General features: G+C 39.3%; 1 protein-coding gene across 2 annotated transcripts in view; it reads right to left on the minus strand.

The window, feature by feature from the left end:
* LOC121897806 (PDZ domain-containing RING finger protein 4-like) overlaps positions 1 to 20,823 on the minus strand; it is a 122,695-nt gene that overhangs the window by 81,190 nt on the left and 20,682 nt on the right. The window lies entirely within an intron of this gene.

Consider the following 20,823-nt stretch of genomic DNA (forward strand, 5'->3'; position numbering starts at 1 on the left):
CTTGATGTTTGTGGTCCTAATAGTTCACACTTGATGACTTTAAAAAGGATAGCAATCAGATTGTTCTGTTTTTTTGGACACTGAAATTTTATTACTGGTGGACAAGCTTGCAGTTACGTTCCAAACTGCCTGAATGCTTAAAAAAGAACAGCAAACAGCATCTGTCTGTCCCATACATTTATGTTAGCACATTCAGTTACTGGAAGCATACTGTTACATTTGATTACCTATTCCCAGTCATCCATTGCCCATGTGTTCAAATGCTGCAAGATGTGCTGGATATCACCGTGTGTGTGATACGTCAGCCTGGATATGAATTCCTGTCAATGACTAGACCTCATTTCCATATTACGCTCAGGCAGCTTTGATTTGAATATCACTTTTCCCAGTTCACCACTCCAGCCTTTAGAAGCAGGATTGGAGGTTGAGAGCTCTCAGTGGGGGGTACTCGAAACGTGGAGATAGAAAACTGAGTGCATACATTTTTTTTACACTCAGGACATTCTGACATTTCAACTGATAATATAAGAGCCTTTTAAAATGATACCTCCCAAAAACCTATTTTTCTAATAACCCTTATTGTCAACACCCCAAAAATATAGATGTATTTATTAAATGCAAAATGTAATCTTACAGTCTGTACATGTATGTAATATATGTGCTTTCATGTACATGAATATGTAATGGTAAGTGGTGCAGGGATTGAGTGTTGGTATAGGTTCAGATAAATCCAGGAGTGGTCCATCAAAGCACACCAGCGCCTAATTTAATTGAGACTCCGGTCACTTTATCAGGCACAACCAGCCAAGGACATGTAGGAGCTCCTTATTGCCTTCATGCTTGAATTCTTCAAGGTATATATTCAACAAGGCATATCAAAATACTATATGCTGACTAAATCATTCATTTAGATTTATTTTTCTGGTGGCACATTTACATCCTATACCTTCTCATCCTAAAGGAGCCTTGTAGGATTGATCCAGTGTGTAGGAATTAATCAGAACAGTATAAACAACAAAACTCACTATTCAGACTTAACAACATCTTGAAGTATTTGTTTGACCAGAGACTGTGGCTGTGTAGAAATGAATCTGGTGAGCAACAATATTAAAGATCCCCTCCAGACATATCAAAAAAAAACTTAAATTACAAGGTTAGAATTTTTTTTATTTTTTATAAATGGCATCTCCTCTTTCTACCTCACTGAAAAATCCAAAACCTATAAATATGCAAATACATTTAATTTCAGAAGATTGACTGCTGGACATGTCTCCTACTTCACTGAAAAGGCCACTTTGAGGAAATATGCACTGGAGGCTTCAAGTTTCCACATCACACTTGTGCAAGTTGCATACTGGACCACAATTGGCTCCAAACTATTTGTGATGTCACAAATCACGCTCGTAGAAACAGGCCTTTCAACTCAGATATTCAGTAAACACAGAGAAACTTTCCACTTTCAGCAGATGAATGTGAAAACCTTCTAGTGTCAATCTCTGCATATACATTATTCTGCACAGTGAAGCTCAAACATTCAGGTGAAGTAACAATAAGCAAAACACATTTTTAAGTGGAGGGGGACTTTAAGGATGTTGCAGTCATGCAGCATTCTCACTAGAGCCTGACTGCCACATCAGCTGTACACAGCATGTATGTCGCCCAATAAGCAACAGGAAATTAGTCAACAAACAATGTAAAGGCAGCAACATTTCTAAATTACAATACCTCACCAACATATCTTAGTCATATCTTAGTTACACTAGGCCTTTTACACAGTAGACACTTTGACTCGTCATAATAGGAAAATCACAGGTGTTACTAATAACATTAGCAATGGCTTCTTTGTGACAGAGAGCCAGGATACACAACACCAAGACCCTGAAACCAATTAATTCTATTTAAACCTGTGTAAGTATACATTGCAAAACACTTTGTTACATTCTTAAAAGTGAAAAGTGCTATATAAACAGAGTTTATTATTATTACCAATGGTGTGTGGGGCCTTTATACTTATTATTGATGTTTTATTAGGCATTCATGTTAAAAATGAATAGTCTCTACTGCAGGCAGCAGTGTAGCAGGATGATTCCACAGATTCCTTTAATGCCAAATTCTAATTATTAGCATTTTGTTACAGAAACCAGACATTCATTTGGACCAGTCAAAATGTTTCCATCCTTAAATCATCCAATTTTCATGTGACCAACTAAGCTTTGCTGTCCTCTTGTTAACTGAAAGAAGCTGACACGATGTGGTCAAACTCATTCACTTTAAGGTCAGTCACTCATGCAGTACTATCGCTGAGCTGTTAAGTCACGAGTGTTGTTATTCTTTTATCATCAACTTCTCTCATCAGTGAGAGCTCACTGCTTGTGTGTTTTTTTTCTCAATTTTCTTAAAGTTCTATATAATGCATGGTTTCTCAGCCTTTTCTGGCCCATAAGTCTAGTTTTAGATCCCCAAATATTTATTAACTAAGAAACTGGAGATGTCCTGCATTTGCATATGTAACAGGAGTACACTCTTTTTCCAGCTACATGCTCCTTCCCTACTCTTGAAATAGAATGCAATAGTACACCAAATATCAATTTATCAGCATTAGCAATGACCTGTGACCATGCCTACATGTCAAGTGAGCCCTTATGGTGTCCTGAACCCATGCATGAGAAACTCTGCTGTGACTGTCTGATGCCAGTGGTGATACAACATTCAATTATATTCTATCCAGTTTCACATTTAATCAAACGATCTTTTGACCATATCTATATGTGCTTTAATTGCATATTACTCACTGTCTGGAAAGTATAAGTCTGTGTACCACACACATCTGTAAATCTGTGTGTCTCCAATTGGTGTCAGGGCTACTGCCCATGTATAATGCATACCTCAGCCCTCACAGCTGGCTCTGATAACACCCTTCAATGGCCCCATCTATCAGAGGTTAGGTAATGGTAGCATTAGCCTGCAATGATAGTCGGTCTCTGTTACCATTCACATTTTCTCCCCCTCAGTTGAGAGGTGAAGAGGGCTCCAAACAGACAGAGAGGAGTAAAAGAAAAGAAAAGACAGGTTTACACGGCATTAACCAGTTTATCTGTTTTTGAAAGTCATGCGTGATTTTGGCCATGTGCTAGATGATACATAATACCTCTAAAATGTCATAAACTGAGGGTGCTCATAAACAATGCATGCAAAATATAAATTGTATCTATTTTAAGTGGCATAAGTGACACAAGATGGAGCTCATTACTATACAACAGTACATTATAAATCAGATGTTTAAGGACTCAATTTATACAAAAAAGAAAGCTAAAAACAATAAAATTGTAGGTCAGGTATGTGTCTGAATGTCTCCCACTGATGATCACTTTGATACTTAACATACTTACTACTATTTCATGAATGACATTCTGCTCAGTTCAAGAGAGAGCTGGGCAAAGAAAAGCTGAAGATAGTTGACTGAAACTCCCCAGTGGAGAAAGTTTTGTAAACTACGCCTCAAAAAAACAAGGGTTAAGTGGAGTTAGGGGTTAAGATTTCAGCGAACTGACCCTTTAAGGTTGAGTGTGGTGAAGAGTTTAGGGGACATCAAACTGAGGGAAGTGACCTTCTCTGAGCGGGCAGTCCAAAATATTATTCACAGCCAGTCTAGAAGTCTCTCCAACCACCAGGGGAAATTTAAAAAGTATCTGTTCAGACACCGACAAAGTCTCCGAGCAAGATGTTCTGCTTTGTATGTCTCCACAGACTTCATGCAGCAATGATAACAAAATAAGGCCTCACCAGGTGTTTGTTTTCCTTTTCCTTCTCAGAATCCTATCACACCACCTCTTTCTCTGAATAATGATCAGATTTTAATTCCCAAAGAAACAAAACAAATCCAAACAAAGTCATCCACAAAGATTACTGCTTGTCATCTTTTCATAAGATGTGTCTCACGGCAGTTAACCACTCGAATGGCAAATCAGTGTTACACAGGAACGCTGGCAGAGCGGGAACGAGCCACATAGTGACCCTGAACTTGTCCCCCATCTTTTCACACGGACATACTGCATGAAAAATTTTAGCTCCTTTATTCTTTTCAATGTGTCCACTGAATTTGATGCTGTGGAGGTGCCACTGTAAACGGCTTCACCAAATAATCCTGTGTTATCCAGCGAAACAGTTGGCTCAACTTTTGAGGAAACACAATTCAAGGTCTTCCAGCAAAATACTGAATTACTAATTAAATACTGTACATGCATATGTAGAGTCCTGCAGATTACTTTGTAACAGGAACAGGGATGTTATTCTATTTGCAGTTGTCAAAGAGGAGGATAAAATGACCGTTGCCATGATACCATACTGTCTCATAGTATCATAAACTGCAGTGCCATGTTTTGGCCTTTGATAAGCTTTAAAAATGTTTCATTTTCTCACCATTATCTACACTTATCTTTTCTTTAAAGTAATTCAAAAATAGGCCCAATAGAATAAGCTTCTTTGCTTTCATGCCAAGAGTTAGATGAGAAGATCAAAAGCACTCTTGTGTCTGTGCCTTGTGGAGCTGGTAAATGATTAGCTTAGTCTTGCATAAAGAATGGAAGCAGGGTGGACAGCTAGCCTGGCTCACTCCAAAGCCTCCTGGTTCCAGCTCCATACTTGGAAATACATGTGAGTGGTATCAATCTTGTTATCTAAATTTCCATAAGAAAGTGAAAATTTCCAAAATGTCAAACTACACCTTTAAGATTGGAGATTTCTAAGGTTTGTAGAGGTCTGATTTTCACAGCCCAGCTGATATTAGTTATTACAGATATATTTGTATGGGCTTACATACAGGTCCTTAATGACGTCATTACATACAGTAGTTTGTCAAGTGAAGTGCACTGACGAGATTATTTTTAGACTGTAAAACGTTTTGCTCGGTATCTCGTTCAGGGATCCCAAAAACTGTTAATTTATGTTAAGCATTTATGTAGAGGAATGGCAGATATATTGCAAATAAACAATCTTTAAAACTCTCAAATATCTATATTGGTATTGGCCTAAAAAATCTGGTATCAGTTGGATCAAATAAAAGGCTATGATTCTGACTACTTCTGCTGGACTGCAATCAAAGATTTATCTGACTGCACTGCTGATGCTGGATTTGTTTAGATCTAAAATGGTAACAAACATGGCTATTATGTCGTGGAAAGAGTTGCCCTACCAGGATGTAATCAGAGGTTATCTAATGTACACACGCAGCATCTGCATTACTTGAGCATCCATCAGAACTTCTCAAAAGCCCAACGTGTCATTACAATGTCTGGTTGAGTAAAAGCGGTAACACAAATCAAAGCAAGGGCGCTGAGTGACGCCCTCTATCTGCCCCCACCCTCCTCAGAATGCATTGATAAAGGGCATGGGCGGCATAAATTTAGTGCTAAATGGCCAACTGTCATGTAGAAGGTGAAGGATCACATCACGTTGCAGGCATGAGCAGATGCCTGTGAAGGTCTAATGACGGTGACCGTGTCACCTCTGTGTGTGTCTGTATGCACATCCATGATGTGTGCATGTGCCGCAAACGTATCAGACATACAACCCACACATACACCCACACACAAACGACACACCAGACTGTGAAAGAACGCCCACAGTATAAAACCTCTAGCCTAAGTACGAGCCATCTTCTTCATTGATTTCACAGACTTCAAAATTAGTAATTCTTGTGTAGAAAAGAGGAGAACAAAGCGAAAAGCAGAGAGGACGGCACTGTTGATGAAAATCCCATTTGTCATTTAGGAGATAAGTGAAGAGCTGGTGATGGAAGCCAGATGTGATGATGTAACGCATCTGTAGATCCATCTGAGATAATTTAATGGAACCTCGCTCACCATAAAGATAACAACAAGGTAACACACACACATATACGCACATACACATCAAGCCTATTAGCATTATTAGCACGGGATGAGCAACGTGGCATAGAGAAAATGTGTGAATGTGTGTGTGTGTGGGTGGTGGGTAGACTGGCCGGGGGGGGGTGGGCATTTGTTTGCCCTAATTTGTGTAATGCACAGTGACAACAGAAAGGGACTGAGAGCGTTAATACACCATCCATCATCACGCTAACTGTTGACTTGTTCAGGCCTCAGATGGACCAGACCTGCTTCCTAATGTGAACCAGACCTTGTCTATGCATCACAGCAGTCTGTGCATCAACTGGACCTGACTCAAATTAAAAACAAAACAGCTCTTTCATTGTCCATCTGGGTGTTATGTTCTTGAAGAGTTTGAGTAATGATAGCGAAAAGATTTTATTTGTGGACTAGATTTGTTCTCACACAAACAGTATTTAGCTTTATGTAAATTTGAGTTCCATAGATTTAAAAAAAAAAAAAAATAAGTAGGTTGACAACAAATTAATCTACATCAATTTTGATTAATCAGTACAGTTGTTTAATAAAGCAAAACTGTTAAATATTCTGTGGTTCGAGACACTCAAATGTGTAGATTTACAGTTTTTCTGTGTTTTATATCATTTCAAACTCAAATCTTTTCAAACTCAAAAGAAGGCAAATGTATTTGAAAATGTCACCTTGGGCTGTCAGAACTGTGATGGACACTTGGAGTTTTTTGTTTTTTTTTACATTTTATAGACCATGATTAAGTGATTAATTCAAAAAAGCAACCAACAGATTAATCAACAATGAAAACAATGATTAGTTGCAGCCCAGTTTGTGATTGCAATACATTTTTGGTGATCAGTTTTTGGAGCTTCTCACCAGCACAAGACCAAAACTTTTCATTTAAGTTTTTGGGACATTTCTAAAGTCATCATAACTGCAAATACCAGTTCATTTATAAGCATGTGCAACCATAGCTAATGTAAGAATCTGCAACTTGCTAACACAAGTGCAGAAAAACTCTTTATTTGGCTGCTGTGGGTCTTGATTATGGAGTTTAATTAGTCTCAAAACACGTGCACATCAAAAAAAAACTGAACGTCCAGCTCCTTAGAGGGTCTTTTAGTACAACCAAATGCCTACACTCTGGAGTTACGTCATGGTTACGTTACCTAACCAACGTTGTGGCCGTGGTAGCGACTTGCCTGTGACAGCACCCATCTGTCACTCAAAGCTGCCACGTCCTTAATTATGCATAATTTTAAGCCTTAATAGGAAATTAGCTATAGAGACCAACACTGTTTTTTGCACCAGGCTGTAAACATGTTTATTGCTGCTGTAGAGTTCAGCATTTTAACATCAGGGTCTATGGGTACTGACTCACTTTTGAAGCCAGCTTCAAGTGGCCATTTGAGGAACTGCAGTTTTTGGAACTTCCGCGTTGACGTCATCTTTCAGCCTCAGAGGTTGCTGCATGGTTTGTTAACCCTGAAATGAGGGAAACTCTGGGTTTTCCATTCCAGACAAAGAGGTAACTTTTAAACTGTGGGTCAGTTATTACGGTAACTGCCTCTGTGAACCGGGACCGCATTTGTATACATGGAGCAGAAATGCTCCTTCACGAGGATGCTCTTCCACTTGCGGATATTGTTCTGTGCACTCGAATCAATTAAACGCCATACTTGATCTCCTTGTTGTGGAAGCTGAGCAAATATATTTCTGAATGAGAAAATATCTTCAATCCAATAAGTCACTACGCAGACAAAGTCAGCAGAGGAGGCTTCTGCATCCTGCAAATCATGGCTTGAGGACTTTAGCATATGAGATCATCCGATACAACTTTGTACATAAACAGAGCGGTAACTTCAGCAAAACAAACTGTTTAACCTTGCTGTGAATAGATTTGCATCCATTACAGTCAGACACAGTATTATGTGAGAGGGACAAAGAAAAAGACTGCTTTTTATTTTTTTCCTAAGCAGAGGCAAGTGACATCAGTATCTTGGAGGATAAGCAAATTCATTAACAGCTTCTGGCAGCATGGGAGACAGGATTAACAATCCCTTTATGCTGAAATGTAATTGAAAATATGGCCTGTCTCATTTTTCACACAAATGTGATTGGATATGCTCCTGTTGTGTTGAGGTTAGCTGCAGTTAAGCCATAATTCGATTTTGAAACTACCACAGACATGGAACACCGCAGTCACCCAGCTAAGATAATGTCAAGTGATATCATTAGGATAAATTGGTGAACGATTTCACTGTAGGACAAACTACTCATTTTTTTTCTAATGAAATGACTTGTGGTTGCCTTTTCAATTTTCTACAATAAATCCACAGCTTGACTGTATATATTGCTCTCTGCGGCAGTCCAAATAATTCATGCACAAATTAAACAAACACTGCATTAATATTTACATATGCACCCTGACAGCTAAATGAGAACAATTTCACAGTGAAATGTGCTGCTGTACCTTAAATAATAACACCACACACACACACACACACACACACACACACACACACAAAAAAAAAAAAAATATATATATATATATATATATTACCGACTCATTTAAATCACAAATGAACTCTTGGCTGGATCAAGGTTTCTCACTGTGCAGGTTATGGATTGGCCGGGAGCATATTTTAGCTTACCACACATCCATCATTTTATTATGAAATCCTTTTACTAATCATGATGGACAGCAGCGATGGTGCCTTATTTCACCAGTAAGATGCACAGAGAAAAACATGCTAAGCAGCAGTATCCAATCCTAATCAATGTGACATTCAGGCATCTCTCAGCTATCGTGTTAGCAATCAGAGGTCACTATAAGGACACGTGAAATATAATGTATGACATGCAAGGTGTATTTTATTATTTGATGAGAAATGCTCCAGAAATCAATAGTGTGTCTGGGACCATGGTGCTATTAAATAACTCCGCAACCCCACCTGGCATTTCAGAAGGAGATTGTATGCTAACCAGGAAAATACAAGCCCAAAGGCACATTCCACTGACATATACAATTTTCCTCCTTTCTTCCTGGTTATAAAGGCATCCAGACTGTAAATATTGGCAATATTATTACAAATCAAGATTTATGATATTTTAAACATTGTATGTCCAATTTGTTTGTCAAATCTGATGCTCAGGAGTGCCTGTGCACCCTGAATTGCATTTTCTTGCATGATTAAGCTAGTGTATGTGCACCGATTGCTGTAGTAATGGCATATGTATGCTTACTTAAGCTAACTGGTGAAGTTTTGGACCCAAACAGCACCATGCAGGCCTGAAGAATGTACATGTATCCCATCTCTCTTCACGTCTGAGGAGCTGAAGAAGAGGAGGACAAGGCTGATATGATGTGGGTGTATCAAGAAAGAAATTGCAACACTTTTTTGTGAGATAATTGCAAGAGTGCCTCTGAAAGTCACTACTTGATAGTGGTAGAGAATATATTTGAACAAATGTTACAGCATGTATGCCATCTTGATGCAGCTTTTTGTATACAGAACATATATACACTATACTGTTGTGTATATTATAGTATAGTATAAAAAAGTGCCATATTATTTTAATTTATACCTTTTATTTATTTACAAATTAAATAACTTCAGACAGGGGAATAACTCTTTAATGTATTTGAGTGTGAAAGCTCATTCTTGACCTAAGTTATAATAATCTTAACTCAAGGTCCACTTACTGTCTTTTTTGGCACCTTCAACCACATATTTTGCATATTTTCATCATTTCTCTAAATTTCAGATTTTAGTTTTAAACAGGATGTCGATGCAGGGAATTTCATAGACTGCTGTGACTATTTAAAATGGATGAGATGAACCATGACAAATATTAAAAGTAATTGGATGTATCTGTATTCTGTGATAGTGGGCAACTCACCTCTACCAACAGCTATCACCCTGTTGTTAGCGTTACAGGAGGAAGGATTGCTGGATCAAGGTTCCCAGTGTGAGCTCAAAAGTTTTGATAAGATTAGAGGGATGGAGGGTTAGATTGTTAACATATTAATGTTTGGACTTTGTATGTTCCAATACTGGTTTACCATAAATTGCGCACTATGAACAACTTACCTTAAGAGTTAAAATGAATGAGACTTTAATAAAAGAAGGCCAGCAGGTACAATGTTTTTTTTTTCTTTCATTGTGAGTTATGATACTAATATAAATTTGTTACGAGTGGCCGTCCACCACACAGCAGGTAGCAAAGACCTCTATAATGACACATGGAGAAAATAATAACTCCATTTTCAGGACTGTTATGATCGATATTTAATCCATTGAGCAGAGGGAGCCTTCAGGATGGAGAAGGATGGTTGTCTGGTTATCTCAGAAACACAAGGCTGAGGCCATTCTTTCTGCGGGTGGCCTGAGAGCTGCCTGATTGGCAGCCACTGATGGAGCACGCCACGATAAGACCCCAGTATCGGTGGCTGATGCACACCCTCCCACTGACCCTCCATTGTTTCTGCCATCAAGCCTGGCACAGTGCTGATCCACTGATAAGGATACAGATTTTACTGGTGTTTTTCTCACCGAGTAGACAAAAAGAAAAAAAATACAGAAGAGAAAAGGCACCCAAATAGAGGGGGAGGAGTAACTGAGGCAAAAACCGCTTGTGTCTGTATTTATTGGCTCATGAATCAATATGGCTTTTCTTATACAAAAAAGCCTGGCTGTCATGGAGGGTGAGTATCTATCACTTCCACCTGGAGCTGGGGTGCAGTGGCAAGGTCGCTGCTGATAGCCTCACATTGGTTTGTGAGCGGGGACTGAATGAAGGGGATGACAGCCAAGCCATATGAGGAATATAACTCATATAACTCATCTTATACACAACCAATGGCAATGGCCCTGATTATAAGATGTGATTTACTGTATCCCCGGCACAGGGCTCATAAACATCCAAGCACAGGACACTGCATATGGTCCCTGTTTTATGTTGATTTTTTGCACCATTAGGTCTATTTGCTGACCTGCAGATCTGACGCGCAGTAATAAAACATGGCGTCCGTGGTTTATTAAGCATACGACGCAGTTTTTAACAACATGTGCTGAATAAACTGTATGAGAGGATTAGTAAAGGATTCTTAACTCAATTGTAGTGCCAAAACAACAACAAATAATTCAGGTCAGAGACACTTTATTCTCTCTTTTCTTGTAAGAAAAAAAAAGGATGGAAAGCTTTAATTCTTGTATACAGTCAGGGGTCCAACTGGGGCCTAAATGTGCAAGTCTATGATTTCAAATGTATGATGTCATACTCCGAAAAATCACAAGGGGATTAAAAGTGTTTTTCTGGTTGCACTGTTCAAACAATGCATAAAATGACATGACTGGAATAACTGGAAATGTTTCTTTATCGATTGAAACCAATACTTTTAAATAATTAATTCTTGTAATCTGTTTTTAATCTAATTCAAATGTGTCAGTGGTTACATTCTAGAGCTGCAACAATTAGATGGATTAATTAATCAGCAACTATTCTGATAATTGAATAATTGGTTTATTGATTTTTCAAGGGAAAATGCCAAATATTCACTGATTTAAGCTTCTTAAATGTGAGGATTTAAAACTTTTATGTGTCATACATAAAAGAATACTGAATATCTTTGTTTTTTGGACTGTTGATCAGACAAAACAATATATTCAAAGGTCATCATGGGCTCTAAGAAATTAAAACGGGCATTTTTCACTATTGCATACACTTTTTATAAACGATTAATCAAGAAAATACTCGTCTCTTGTAGATTAATCGACAATGAAAATAATAATTAGTTGCAGCCTTATTACATGCTGTACCTTTTGTTTGTCTGAAACTATGAGATTATTTAAAACAATTTTCCAGTAGAAAATTATTTAATTGTTGTTAAACTAACTACTATGTAAACCAGAAAGATAAATAAAACGGCTTCACTACTGCTAAAGCAATTAAACATAAATGTAATGGTGACAATTAGCGACTAATGACGACAATGACGTTATTTCCTGAATGTCACCATAAAGGCATTGTAAAACACTATAAATCAAAGTATTATGGATGAATTATTTCCAAACATAACATTGAATGATGGAAAAAAATGTTTGAGTTTTCCTCATCATTGCCACTAATAAATTGATAAGTGGTTTCCACCCTGAATATTGTAACTTAATACAGTATGATAAATACATTTCTGTAAAGTGGCCCATTCATTTCATTTCTTTCTATTTTCTGACTTTTGGATAACCTCTTTAGATTATCTTACTTTGCTTTCTGGAAAACACCTCTAGGAATTCTGTACCATCCCAGAAATTCCTCTGGGATCCTTGAAAGATGGCTAAGACTTGTGGGAGATAAAGCATATAAAATGCATGAAGGCAAAAAAACTCCTGCAGGGTTTCATCCCAGGCCATCTGGGGGCACACATCTTTGACAAAAAAACTTCAGCACCAGATTTTTAGCTCTCAGAAAAACATCACAAAGCTGTTTCAGATGCAAATGTCCCACTCCAAAACATAAAAGATGATAGACAAACCAATCAACTGCTCTTATAACATGGCATCTGAATTTCCCCAAGTGAGAAAAAGTACAGATAGTGAGAAGTGCTGCAGGATACTACGGTAGGGAAACAAACCAACAGTCTGTCAGTGCAGGTGCAAGAACACACACACACAGACCCAATGACCTCTGACCTAAAGGCATGAGGATGTCAAGGAACAGGACTAAAAATCCTCACCTTCCTCCACCAGCCACAGGAGGAATATGGACAGTTTTGGAAATGAATGAATTTGTTTTTCCATTTAGATACAAACATACTGCTCTAACCTGGATGGGCTGCCCTCCCTTCTTCTGCTAGCTTTCATTCTCTTTAGTCATGAATTTTGGGAGAAGCCACATTCCTTTGAGTCACTCCCACTCCTCCTCTTCTTTTTTAATGCACAATAACTGTCTGAATTAGTTAGAAAGTGCTACTTAATTTTTAAACCCTTGCCTTGTCTAACCTATGTTAATTTTTACTTTGTGTTAGAACTATTAATTAGTCTGAAATTATGGAAATTCAAATTCTGCCTCAAAATGTGTTAATTTTAAGTCACATATTATTGCATTTGATTTATTTGATATTAACAGTGTATTATTTAGCTATGGTTCGATTGCAAGGATAAAGCTTTCTTAATAGATTTAATTACAGATCAGGAAATTAAGGTTCATTGATTTTACTCTGTATGTGTTTTATGTGGTTAATCAATATTGCACCTTCCAAGTGTTTTCTCACTGGTTCTCATCATGTGTCAACATTGACGACAGAATGAGTGAGTATTCAATTTGCAAGAGTGTAAAGTCTTCAAATATTCTATAGGAATAAAATGATCCGTTTTTCTCTCCATACAAAGGAATTAATTAGAAATCAGTGCAGTCCCCCAAGAGAGCGCCAAGGATCCTGTTTCTTTCAAACCACGTCTCCTTGTCTATAAAAACTTTTACAACTCTTTGCCAGGTGGCTGTTGCTTCTTCTGTTTTCTCTCAACTTGTCAGCCACGATGGCCCATGTTGTGTTTAGGGCGTTTTCTTTTTCATTTTTCCCTTAGAGATACAATCTCCAGAAATTAATTCTTAACTAAGAAGCAAAAGACAGCAAAGATGCCTTAGTCACAAGTTAAGGCATGCTGTTTGACATTTGAGTATCTATTATTGTTGTAATCTCCTTTTTTTATTGCATAGTTGAAGTGATTTTTAAAGACTTTTTGGTAGTTAGAGCTCGGCTTCAACTGTGCAGCCTGCCACTGAATGCACCAAGACTGGGAAACCTTCCTGCTGCGTGTATCCACTATGCCGCCTCAGCTAGTCTGAGAATGGATTCATCCTCCTGAGAAGCAGTGAATCAAAGCTGTTTCACTGAACCTACTTCAATGGTTCTCATCTGGCTGTCACCCTGGCGACCCGAGGATCACCGAGCCTGCTTCGCCTTGCTCGGCACTTTCCGGGAAGTTAGCCTCATCATCAGCCCTTCATCACCACGGAAACAGTAAGAAAACCATCTTCCATGCTCCTGTCTCAGATGTTGATGCAAAGAGCTATCCAAAATCAAATGCTTATTGGCTTTACTGAGAGTTAATTGCCCCCTCATTGCACTTTTGACTCATTTTCGATGACATTCAACCATTAATTCATTCATTCTTCTGGTAATAACTTGTTAAATTAGATTACCCATTTAGTCATGCATGCATTCATTCATTCATTCTAGTTGAGCATATGTATATATGTGAGTTTCAGATATAAGACTGATTCATTTAATATTTCTCTTCAAAGCGAGGAGTGGTGGTCCATATAATTTACAAGTACTTAATATTAATTTCAAGTGTAGTGTTATTCCTACACTACCATGCATACATATTCTCATATTCTCCTTGTAAAACTTCACTCCAGTTCATCAAAGAGGGAGAGAACAAACAACATCACAGACACAGTATTTTCATTCTTATAGGGTTGTGTTATCAGATCAGGTTGATGCCAGTATGGTAGCACTGCCTCCCAGACTTCCCTCCCTCAGACTGCAATTAACTGTCAAGACCGATCAGGAGGAGAGGTCCCATGTCAGAGTGTCAGGACGGTTAATTAAGAACCTTAAAGGTGTTTGAAGGGAACAAAGACCAATTCACCCTGGCAACATCTGCGACATGCGGAAACACTGCCTCTGATTAACTTCAATTAACTAAGCTCTAGAAGATAACCCTGTGGTTTTTTTTATGCTAATGCACTCCCTGGGCTGATGGATAATAAAGAACCCTCCCTTCTTCTTTGCTATGGGATTGCAGTCAATCAGAAGAGAGGGAGAGGAAATCAAACGGATGGCTGATGTTTGTTTCTCTTCCTCTGTGCATTGGGGAAATGAAGCCTCAGCCTTTGATGGCATCAGTAATATTATTATATACATATCTGTCAGTGATATTGCTTAATTACAGAGCTGTGGACATGAGATGCTATCATCTGTATTTTGTTGCGCCCGCCTGGCAGCTATTATCTCACTGAACATCAGTGAGGTAGGATATTATTCAAAGAACGGGCAAATATTTCACACACTCTCCATTTCTTTCATATTTCTCATTTTCAGCTATTCTCTTTTTTTCCCATTGTCAGATTTCATTTTTTTCAGCGTTATCATGTTCTATTAAAGTGCTTGTTTACGATTTCTTTTCCTGCCTCTCTTGCTGTGTCTGACTCTTCTCACTCCTTGTTCCCTCTTTCCACATGAATCCCACTTTTCTCTGAGTTCAAGCACCACAGTAATGAAAGACAGTGTATGTGTGTGTGTGTGTGTGTGTGTGTGTGTGTGTGTGTGTGTGTGTGTGTGTGTGCGTGTGTGGCGAGCAAGTACGGAGGCACCGTCTCATCCTGCTTGCCTGATTGCAGGCTGCTGTGACACAGCGAGACAGGACGGCTCAGTGCCAGCCCTCCTGACCCCACCCCAGAGACCACCTCCAGCCAATCAACCGTCTCATCAACCGTTGGGAGAGACAATCAGAGGGAACAGCACCACAGGTAAACATGAAGAGTCAGAGGGAAAAGGCGTGGGTGGTAAACAGCAAGAAATTAAGTATTTGAGGGAGAGTAAGAACAGAGAGGTAATCAAAAAGGACAAAAAGAGAGACTGGGAGAGAATCTCATTTAGTCGGATTGATTATTACACAAATATGCATCTAACTAGGGGGTCAATTGAAAATCAAGCAGGAAACCAAAACAAAACAGACAAAAAGCTTGCCTGTTAACTGCCATCACATGCTAGCAGATGGCTTTGCACTTTTTGGAAATGAAACCAATCTAATCCTCAATTTAAGATCCTCATCACCCTCCCATTCATAGCGCATACTGCAGCCAAGGCAAACCAGCTGGATATTGGTGTATTAGTCTCCTCCACCATGGCAACCCAAATCAACTCCATATCTTCTAACCTTCCTGCTCATCCACCCACTCCTCCCACCTGGCACCATCGCACACACTGCTTCCCCTGCCTGGTAACCCCACAGATAGGTCTCTTCCATGGCAACCCATGGCAACCCACAGCAATCTAATTTCTAATGATACCCACCCTCCAAGCTGGCCTACCAACTCATGAAAATGGGATTTGAAATTAAATGAATAACAGGCAGGTGGACTGTGGATGTGGAGTCTGCAGTCTTGTGTGGAGAGATTGTTTAGACATCATTACTGACTGTAAGATCAGTAATGAAGATCTCCAACTAGCATTCTTAGAGGATGCGCCTCTTTTAAATCTACATATTCTTTTTTTTAACAATACATTCTGTACAACTATCAGGATTAGAGCTGAGACGACTAGTCATTTAATCAATTAGTCAATCCATAACAAAGCAAGCAATGATCCGCACTAATATAGCCATTCCACTCAAACCACAATCATGTATACTGGGAAATTTGCATAACTTCAACAGAGTATCCTCAAAGAATAAAAAGAACAAAGAAGGTAATCATGAATAACTGGATCACTTTAAATACACCAACAGTTTTAAACGGTTTTAAACAACCGAGCATCCCTGGGCAGCTCTTTTACGAGACGCTGGATGTGGCAGGCGGGATCCTCCAGAGCGGACCGGGGAAGCCGCCAAACATTCAATACACACACACTGAAGTGTAAAACAAGAAGGACTTAGCCTCATGAAAAAAAGAAAAAATTTGAACATAGCACAGTTGTGGCGATTGCTTGCCAACCACCACAGTTGGCTTGTCTATAGCGCAGTATTGCGTTATTAATTGAAGGCTGGCTGGCAGTGGGTTGTTCGGAGGTTTAGGCTACCTCAAGTCGGAGCTCGATAGCAGGTCCAACAAACCACCAATCCAATCAGCGGCCATTGTTGTTTGTGCCTGGTCCACAAAGTAAACAAATCTAGGAGGTAGTCGGCTTAACAATTTAAGTCAATTTTAGTCGACTCTCTAATTCTACTAAGCATGAGCACTTAAACCACTTGGATCTCTGAGTTCATTAATAAGCTCTGCCCATTACCAGCCAGCAAAGAGAAAGAAGGAAATCATCAACGTGAGCCTAATAATGTGAGCCTACTACTCAACCTAACACTTAGTGATCACCTGGATCTAAATTACTTCATGTTACTTACTGCTTTGTCACAACAGAAAGTGGCACAGCGAAATTCATTACAGAGAGATTGGTGCTCGGTAAGGCTTGATAACATGGTGACTACTTGCGCTCTCAGTTGCTAACTACAGAATAAGTTAACTGTTAAGTTACAGAAATGTATTTGTAATATCCACTCCTGTCTCACAGCTGACTGCAAACAAATCTCTGTTTGTGGAGCAGAATTATTACTGTAGATAATATGATTACTTTTACCACTTTGAACTCTCTGGGTCATTGTTCCCTTAAAGACCAAGATTCATCAAGGGCATAAATTCACTGATTCCAATGAAATGAACTGATTTAAATCAGACATGTTGCTGTTATAAATTTTGGTGTGGAAAATGGAGAACAATACAAATTCACCAAGTCTTAAAAAACTTTAAAAGAAGCAGTGAAGCCTTGTACATGTGGTAACATTCAGAATGCACTTCGGATACTGTTTGACTTCAGTCATTTGAAGCACATCTTTTAATCTTATTTTTAAAAGACCATTCAAGCTAAATAATGGTGCACATTTCCTGTCTACCCTCCAGAGGACAATGAGCTTGTTATATTCAGTCTCTTACATCTAATAACTCCAAGTTACAGTATCGCTGTTATAGACCCTCCCATCCATAAACATAAAGGGCAAGTCAATGACATTTCCATTGTAGGCAAGTGTTATTTCTCCAAGGACTTCAAAATAATACAGTACAATCCGGTCTCAAATGAAATCTAACGTTTCCTGGTGTCACTTTTCTGGCGTATCATCGAATGCAACATGGTCTGCTGAAATGATGGCCAAGCTCCGTCTGGTCGCTATCTCGGGTTAAGCCCCAGACTCCTGATAAAAGAGCTAATTGAAGCGTAGTTTGTGTGAGAGAGGAGGACGATCTGATGGCTCGGAAATGAGGTGACAGGATATGTGCATCTGTAATGAGGCTGAGGTGGAATGTTTTTAAGGCAAATTGGAATCATTTTAAAAATGATAAGGTGAAAGGGTGTCGCCTTTTTTTTCCTGGAAGGAAGGAGATGAAGAAGGGTTGACAGAATCATTCTTTACATTGATTTCAGAGGACATGGAAAAGGAATGACTTCCATCAGTGGTACTGAGGGCGAACAAAGACTTTTCAGCTGTGGTGCCTACGACCAGAGATAAATGTTTGACTGAAGGCTATTCTCCCAGCTGTAGGATACTAATGATCTGCAGCCGTCACACTCCCATATCTCTTGTGGTACATGAGGCCTTGTGACATACTCGACGTTCTGGTCCATCGGTCAGATCACAGCCATATGTTGTGGGTCCACCATTTCTCTGCGGGTCACAATTATGGCGCCCCACAAAAATAAAACCTATTTTGTGGTGTTTTGGCAAACAGCTCTGCAAAACACATTGATCATACAACAGCTCAGACTCTGTAATGACAGCAGAGTGTTAGGGCCTCAGACTAGGTGAGATATTATCAACATTAATATAGCAATTTATCGAACCAAAGAGGATTAATTATGTTTATCTTTTAATCCTCAAATGGAGCTGTGTGCATGCCCCTAAATAAGCAGTAGCAATACTCCTGGGCATCCAATTCTGTCAATAACAAGAAAGGTTAGCTCTCTGTCAAACAGTGTACAGTAAAATTAGCTTCTAGTGTCTTGGCTTTCTAACTATGAACACCCTTTCCCTCTCTTGGCTCTATAAATGAGCAGTAAGTCACTGCTGCCGAGCTAACTAGCCAGAGAGTGAACCTCCATTTGACTCACAATTACTGCCACTCCCATTAAAAAGCGGAAAAAATGGTCTCTGACTCAGCTACAGAAATCAAATGAAATACAAATATGAGCTTTAACAGTAACCTTCGGCCACAGTGTGCTCTCCTCTCTCTAGGCATAATATCACTTGAGCCAGTAACCAAACGATGCCAGTCATTAAAAACATATCCATCTCAATTAGGCAGTGCATTAAGACTATCCCACGTGAGGAATTTTGCACAGCTACATCTCTATTCAGACTTATGACAAAACCTGGCACAGTAAGGTAATGATCCACACACTCCACAGATGGTAAATGGGCATGCACTGCCACTGATTGCCTAATTAAAAAGAATTCTAACATAACATCCATATTATTTTCCATTATTTTGCTTCCATGCAGCTAAGCATGCACAACAGCATCTATACAATCACAGTAACACACTGACTTGATTCTGTAGTAGCACAAGTAGAAGGTCTCTTTATTTGCTTGTATTGACTGGTTGTTAAGAAAATTTACTGCACTGGCACTCTCCCAGCAGTGTGCAAAGACGACCCCGGCTACAAACTTTAAAGTAACTTCCTGGCATATCAAGGTTAACTTCGGTGGCTGTCGGCCCAGCCTCTGTCTGGCTACCCGCTCCCATTGATTTTGATTAGCCACTGTCCACCCAGTTGGCTACAGGGGGATGTCGGTAATGACAGCCCCTCAGATGTCTTCATGTCGGTGGCATAGCCATCCGTCAGCCTGCAGTACTGTGTAAAAGTGGCTGACGTGCCACCTCTGTGTCTGATAGATGGAGCCTGTCTCTGTACTGCAACCCTCTTTTATCTGCTGAGGCAGGCCAATCCCTCTGGATCCGCCTATAATCAGCTAGACCCCTTCTGATCCTCAACGAGAGCCCCGACCCCACATCTATTCATGCTTAATGTCAGATAAGAAATTGTTTGTGTAATATATAGCCTGTGTATGTGGAGAGCATTTGAAAAATTACAGGCCTCCAACCAGGCTAAGTGCATTTTTCTCTCTTTTTTCTTTGATAGATAGCTTTTTGATTGATTTGATTGCTTATTTAACCTTGATAGAGACAGCACAGCAATAGTGAGCTAGAAGTGACTAAAAATAGACTTGCTACTGTTGGTGACCAGTATGACATATAGTAGCATGGAGGGGAGATACCAGGAGTGTGTGGGAGATATGAAATTGTAGGTGGTTTTGCGTCCAAATCCTCTTGAGGAGCAATATGACCTCAAAACACTTCTCACTCATGCAAGAACGATCATTATTTATCAGAAACATGCACTTTGCTTAACATATTCCCACATCTACCACCAAACACTTATATATACTGAAATGCTACCTTCCCCACTGTGTTTCTGATTACCTTTGCTTGATTTTCTCGTGATAACACAGTGTGGTCATACATCTGGAGACACTGCAAGTGGTTAGAAGTGGAAATGGAGAACAGGGCATGCATCTCCCTGCAGGACCTTATCTAATTTTAGATCCAGCAGGTCTTTGCTGTTTGGTCTTTGCTGATCTTACCCTCCAGCGCCTTAAGGAACAGGAAGCTTCTGCTGGCAGCAAATCCCAGAGCCTCCAGCTGAAATAAGCCATAACTACCACTGCTGATTCTTGAATTAAATAGCCACATTTGAATCAAATAGGATGCAGTCTACATGTTTTCCTCTTCAGCTTCTCTTTTGTATCACTTCATGTTGTTTCAAACTAAGCAAGCAGCATAGCTCTGAGGATGGCATCATCAGTTTGTTGGTCAGTCAGACCACCACTTTGGTCCAGAATCAAATATCCATTACTGGAGGGATTACCACAAAATTTTGTACATACATTAATGGTTCCCAGATGATGTATCCTAATGACTTTGATAATCCCCTGACTTTTCTCTAATGCTTTAATGAGGTTGACATGTGTGGTTCTGAGTAAAATATCTCAACAATTGTTGAATTGACACGAAATTTTGCACACAAATTCATGCTCCGCACAGGATAAATTATAAAATCTTTGGTGCTCTCCTGACTTTTCATGTGATGCCATCCTCAGGTCAAAATCTAAAT

Source organism: Thunnus maccoyii, chromosome 5, assembly GCF_910596095.1.
Source record: "Thunnus maccoyii chromosome 5, fThuMac1.1, whole genome shotgun sequence".
Taxonomy (NCBI): domain Eukaryota; kingdom Metazoa; phylum Chordata; class Actinopteri; order Scombriformes; family Scombridae; genus Thunnus; species Thunnus maccoyii.